This window comes from Bos indicus, chromosome 4 (genome assembly GCF_029378745.1).
Source record: "Bos indicus isolate NIAB-ARS_2022 breed Sahiwal x Tharparkar chromosome 4, NIAB-ARS_B.indTharparkar_mat_pri_1.0, whole genome shotgun sequence".
Classification (NCBI taxonomy): Eukaryota; Metazoa; Chordata; class Mammalia; order Artiodactyla; family Bovidae; genus Bos; species Bos indicus.
In genome coordinates this window covers 86,968,296-86,974,276 of record NC_091763.1, presented here as the reverse complement: position 1 = coordinate 86,974,276, position 5,981 = coordinate 86,968,296, and the positions used below count along the sequence as shown (strand labels likewise).

Sequence of the window (5,981 nt, the reverse complement as noted above, 5' to 3'; positions counted from 1 at the left end):
CTAGATTTGTTATAGCTTTTCTTCCAAAGAAGAATAAACGTCTTGATTTCATCACTGCTGTCACTGTCAGAAGTGATTTTGGAGTGCAAGAAAATAAAATCTGTCACTGTTTCCATTTCCCCCCATCTATTTGCCGTGAAATGATTGTACCAGATACCATAATCTTCATTTTCTGAATGTTGAATTCTAAGCCAACTTTTTCACTTCCCTCTTTCACCTTCATCAAGAGGCTCTTTTGTTCCTCTTTGCTGTCTGCCCTATTCAATTTTCTCATGGTTGATAGGTATGCTGCTGCTGCTAAGTCGCTTCAGTGGTGTCCGACTCTGTGTGACCCCATAGATGACAGCCCACCAGGCTTCCCCATCCCTGGGATTCTCCAGGCAAGAACACTGGAGTGGGTTGCCATTTCCTTCTCCAATGCATGAAAGTGAAAAGTGAAAGTGAAAGTGAAGTTGTGTCAGACTCTTAGCGACCCCATGGACTGCAGCCTACCAGGCTCATCCATCCATGGGATTTTCCAGGCAAGAGCAGTGGATTGGGTGATAGGTAGAGTATTTCCAAATTTTAATAGCTTATTGTAAAGTGTTTTCTGGTTTCACACAGTACAAAGGAGGTTGTCCCTGAAATACATTGTGCATAGAGAAAAGGGGATTGGTTAAAAAAAAAAAAAAAAGTGCAGCAACAGTAGTCCTTTGAATTAAGCCGGTAAGACATTTATTATGTCTGAAATGTTTTGTACTTTTTTCCCAGATATGCACATTCTTTCTGCTTTCAGAATACTTTGACAGTTGTAACCAGAGAAACAGAAAGGATGGAAGTTTTAGAGTAAAACTGCATTTATAAAGCATTTGTATCACAATATAATAAATCTTCTTCAAAGTCACTTATCACCTACATTTTTCAAAACTAACTGCATAGTTAACTGCTAATAACATGCTATACAGCTGAAAAAAAAAATCACCTAATCCAATCTAAATCCCTTTCCAAGAGAATCACTCAGTGGTATTGTTAAAAAAAAAATGGAATAAAAAACACTGTTCACCTTGTAACCATTATTGCATGTTCATTGCTGAGACTTCTGGTTTGGTTGCCATTGAGGGATTTTTCTTTGAAAATGTGAAAATCAAGGTAACAGTTTATTTTCAGACTTTTGTTACTATGGAGGTATTCATTATCGTGGAACACTTAATGCAAAGGAAACAAATAGAATTATGGGAGGCATAAATGGATGTGAACTTGTGACCGCCTCCTCTGAAGCTAGAGCAAGTCTTTTTCCTTACCTTTCTCAATAGATGGTTTGAAACAGATCTGTGAGAATATGGGGAGGCTACAGAGGGAGTCCATTAAGCAAAGTCTGGGGGAGTTAACTAGGGCCCTACTACCATTAATGCTAATACAGGGTTTCACCTTAGGGAGTGGGGAGGCATAGAAACAAAACAGGTGAAAAGTTAGGGTGTTTTGCATGGCGTGGTTGATATGACGAGCTCAGCCACCGTGTCTTCAGGACTTCAAGTGGATGTCTAAGCCCCAGTTTTGGTTGTTTTCTAGGTTCTTTAAATGGATCAAGGCAACAAATGAGACGTATCATGAATGGAAGCCTGGTGGCTCTCTTTAGGGACTATCTCCTAAGTAATTCAGACAGCATCTTGTTCTTGCCTTCTATCTAACCAGAGGTTATCTCATCAATGACTCCGGGTCCTTGGCTCTCAATACCAAACTCACTACATCTTAGGTCTCATCTTTACTCCATACTTAGACTTCCCAGGAAGTTTGAAGTGAGTCCTCTGGCCTTTTTTTCCACCCCATAAGCATTCCTCTCCATAGTGGTGGTAGCGGTGGTAATGGTGCTAGGGCAGGGGCAGGTGGGGGTGGGGGTGGAAGGCTGATTTAGTGGAGCCTGAGTCACTGTGCTAAATTAATGCCCTTTGGTGGCACAGACTCAGCTTTCTGACACTCTGTTCAAAGAAAGTGAAAGTTTTAAGTCAATCGTGTCTGACTCTTTGTGACCCCATGGACTGTCCATGGAATTCTTCAGGCAACAATACTGGAGTGGGAAGCCACTCACTTCTCCAGGGGATCTTTTTGACTCAGGGATGGAACCTGGGTCTCCTAAATTGCAGGCTAATTCTTTACTGTCTGAGCTACTAGTTAAGCTTGATATGCTGTTGGATTTAAACAAAAATTAGATAAATTGGAGTGTCTTCACAACAAGCAGAAGACTGGGTAGATGAGGTAGGGCCACTTCTTCTCATCCATGCTGCTGGCTGTTCGATGGTCAGATGTATGCTCTGCACAACCACCCACCTTCTACCTGCCTTTTCTTCCCTTAACGTCCTCTCATGTAGAAGATCTCAAATCAACTTAAAGCTAAACTGGACTTTCTCATCCATCTTTTACCATGGAGATACAGAATACTTGCCCTCCTGTTAACAAAACTGGCAATAAATTCTTGCTTAGCTATTTGATTTTTCATAATGTCATCTCTCACCAGGCAGCCCCAGAAGGGAGGAGGGGCCAATTACAGGAACTAAAATGCTGCTGAAAACCCTCTAGTTTAGTTTTCACCACTTTGTCATCCTTATCCAGTTCAGTTTAATTGTTCTTGTGCCTCCTTCTCAGGCCTCCTTGAACTTCCCCCTGACAACAGCTCCTCTCTTCCTTTCAACTGATATTCTGTTGTCAACAAGCTCAGAAATACTCCAGACAATCCCTTTACCTCCCTTCTCAGCAAAATCTTGACTTTTGTCTGATGAAAGCACAGTTATGTTTTACAATACCCCAAGTGGAGACCATTTTAACCCGTTGTTATTGTTATTTAGTCACTTCAGTCGTGTCCGATTCTTTGGCGACCCCATGCTCTGCAGGCTGTCAGGCTCCCCCGTCCATGGGATTCTCCAGGCAAGAATACTGCTGGAGTGGGTTGCCATTTTAACCTGTACATCACGGTATATGGAAAAAAGACTGTTACAAGTGTTTAGTAGTAAACCTTGGAAAAGTCTTCATGACTGGGGTTAAACAAAGAGTTCTGGACAAGGTATCAAAAGCACAGTCCACAAAAGAAAAATATTAACACATTAGACGTCATAAAAATTAAAACCTTTTTCTCTGTGGTAGACATTTTTCAGGAAAAAAAAAGAGAAGTTATAGATTTAAAGAAAATATTTGCACTCCAGATATTCTATAGAGGGCTTATAACCAGAATACATAAAGTATCTCAAAAGTGAAGAGAAAACAACCCAATTAAAAATGTGGAAATGCCCTCCCCCTCGGATGTGACTGGAGCTTGAGGCGCGCAGGGCCGGAGACGTCGCAGACCCGGGACCCGGAGCAGCTCAGAGGCCGTGAATAATAGCTCTTCAAGTCTGCAATAAAAAATGGCCTCCAATAAAACTACATTGCAAAAAATGGGAAAGAAGCAAAATGGAAAGAGTAAAAAAGTTGAAGAGGCAGAACCTGAAGAACGTGTAGTAGAAAAAGTGCTGGACCGCCGTGTAGTGAACGGGAAAGTGGAGTATTTCCTGAAGTGGAAGGGATTTACAGATGCAGACAATACTTGGGAACCTGAAGAAAATTTAGATTGTCCAGAGTTAATTGAAGCATTTCTTAATTCTCAAAAAGCTGGTAAAGAAAAAGATGGAACAAAAAGAAAATCTTTGTCTGACAGTGAATCTGATGATAGCAAATCAAAGAAGAAAAGAGATGCTGCTGATAAACCGAGAGGTTTTGCCCAGAGGTCTTGATCCAGAACGAATAATTGGTGCCACAGACAGCAGTGGAGAATTAATGTTCCTCATGAAATGGAAAGATTCTGATGAGGCAGACTTGGTACTGGCAAAAGAGGCAAATATGAAGTGTCCTCAAATTGTAATTGCTTTTTATGAAGAGAGACTAACTTGGCATTCTTGTCCGGAAGATGAGGCTCAATAATTGTTTGCATTGCCTTTTATATATATTTATATATATATATAAAACATGGGTCTTGGTTTTTTGATTTATTAGTGTGAAGAAATAACTACATTCTAATGAAAATCAGGTTTGATTTGTTTGTTTTGAAGTAATATTGGGAAAGTTACATTGGGTTTTTTGGGTTTTTTTCCATCTGTAGCACTGGTTACTTTGAACAAATAAAAAGCTTTCTGTAGTTGCCTTCTTCAGTAGGAAATAATTTGATACCATGGTATATTATTTCCTCAGCATTAGAGAACAGTTTTTCTAAATGTTGGAGGAAATCTCCATAGTCATTACTCAATCAGAATTTAGAATTTGCATTTAACTCATATATGCCTGAGGACCATTCTAAGTTTTTTATATGTATACATAAAAGACATATGTAAATGGTTTGGAAGTTAATTTTTTTTGTTGTGGTTTTTGTTTTGGTAAATATATTTAAATCACAGCCTTTCATAACCATGGATAAGCCCATGTTCTGGAATTACATCATTTTGAGCAATATAAGAAATAACTTTAACTTAGATTAAAAATTTAAGTCTTAACCTTTCAAATTAAATAATTTTGTAATTAGACACATTAAGGAATTTAAATTGGGTAATTTTTTAAAGCATCCCTATCAGAATCTGCATATAAATGCAGTTTTATATGCAGAAACCCTGGAAGGAAAATTTTTATCACTATCAACCACCTTCCCAATCAAATGAAAAAAGTAGAAAAATTCTGGTATGTTTTAATATAGCAAAGCAAAACTTAATTAAATGGACATTTGATGATTCCTTCTGGTGAACCATTGTTTTACAAGAAATTGAAGTCTCTGTGCTATATTTAGGAAAGGTTGTGATACATGGGATGTCTCAGATTTGTTCATGGAAACCTAATCAGATAGTTTTTAAATATTGGCAGTTTACAATCTACAGGAATAAATGAGTGAACAAAGTTTTCTAATCTACGCTTGACCTACATGTATTTTCAGACTTGACTCCAATCCATTCCTTACATGAAGGCTCAATTTTCTCAGTATTTTGGGTTACTAGTTCAGCAGAAGCCAAGAAAAACAATAACTTTGTAGTAATCAGAATGTTATTCAACTGTATATTGTTTACTTTATTGTAAATACTGGTGAACAGTGGTCAATAAATAGTTTTATATTCCTTTAAAAAAATAAATAAAAATGTGGAAATGCTTGAAAAGACACTTCACTAAAGAGCTTATGTAGAAGGCAAGTAAATAGCACATAAAAAGATATCCAACACCATTTGCCACTAGAAAAACACAAATTAATACCATAATTTTAATACCACTATAGTATCTCAATCAGAATACCTAAAATTAAGATAAGTAAATATACCAAGTCCTAATGCTGATGCAGAGTAACTGGAACTCTTCTGGACTCCTGGTGATAATAAAACACAGTAGAGCCATTCTGGAAAACAGATGATCAGTTTCTTTTTTTTTTTTTTTTCTTATTAAATTAAAAATTTTTTGTTTATTTTTCTTTCTGCTGGGTCTTTGCTGCTGCATGCAGGCTTTCTCTAGTTGCAGTAAACGGTGGCTACTCTGCATTTGCAGTTGATAGCTTCTCTTTGCGACGGCTTCTCTTGTTTCGAGCACAGGCTCTAGGGTACACAGGCTTCAGCAGCTGCAGCACTGGAGCTCCGTAGGTGCACTGCACGTGCTTAGTTGCCCCACGGTATGTGGAATCTTCCTGGACCAGGAATCAAACATATATCCCCTGCATTAGCTGGCAGATTCTTAATCACGAGACCACTAGGGAAGTCCTGGTAGTTTCTTAAAAAGTTAAATTTCCCTAAAACCTAGCAATCCCACTCCTAGGTAGTAAAATGAGAACATAAAAACCTCTACAGATATTTGCAACTCTATTCAAAATTGCCAGGAGTCAAAACACTAAAGTGGTCTTTAGTGAGTGAATGGATAAAGTGTAGTACATACATACCATGGAATATTATGCAACAATAAGATGGAATGAACTATTGATATACTCTACAACTTAGATGTTTTCTGAATATATA

At 38.1% G+C, this 5,981-nt stretch overlaps 1 pseudogene; it reads left to right on the top strand.

Annotated features, from left to right (window-relative positions):
- The first annotated feature begins 3,263 nt into the window (after nt 1-3,263).
- LOC109557576 (chromobox protein homolog 3 pseudogene) lies at nt 3,264-5,102 on the top strand (annotated as a pseudogene).
- The last annotated feature ends 879 nt before the right edge of the window (nt 5,103-5,981 follow it).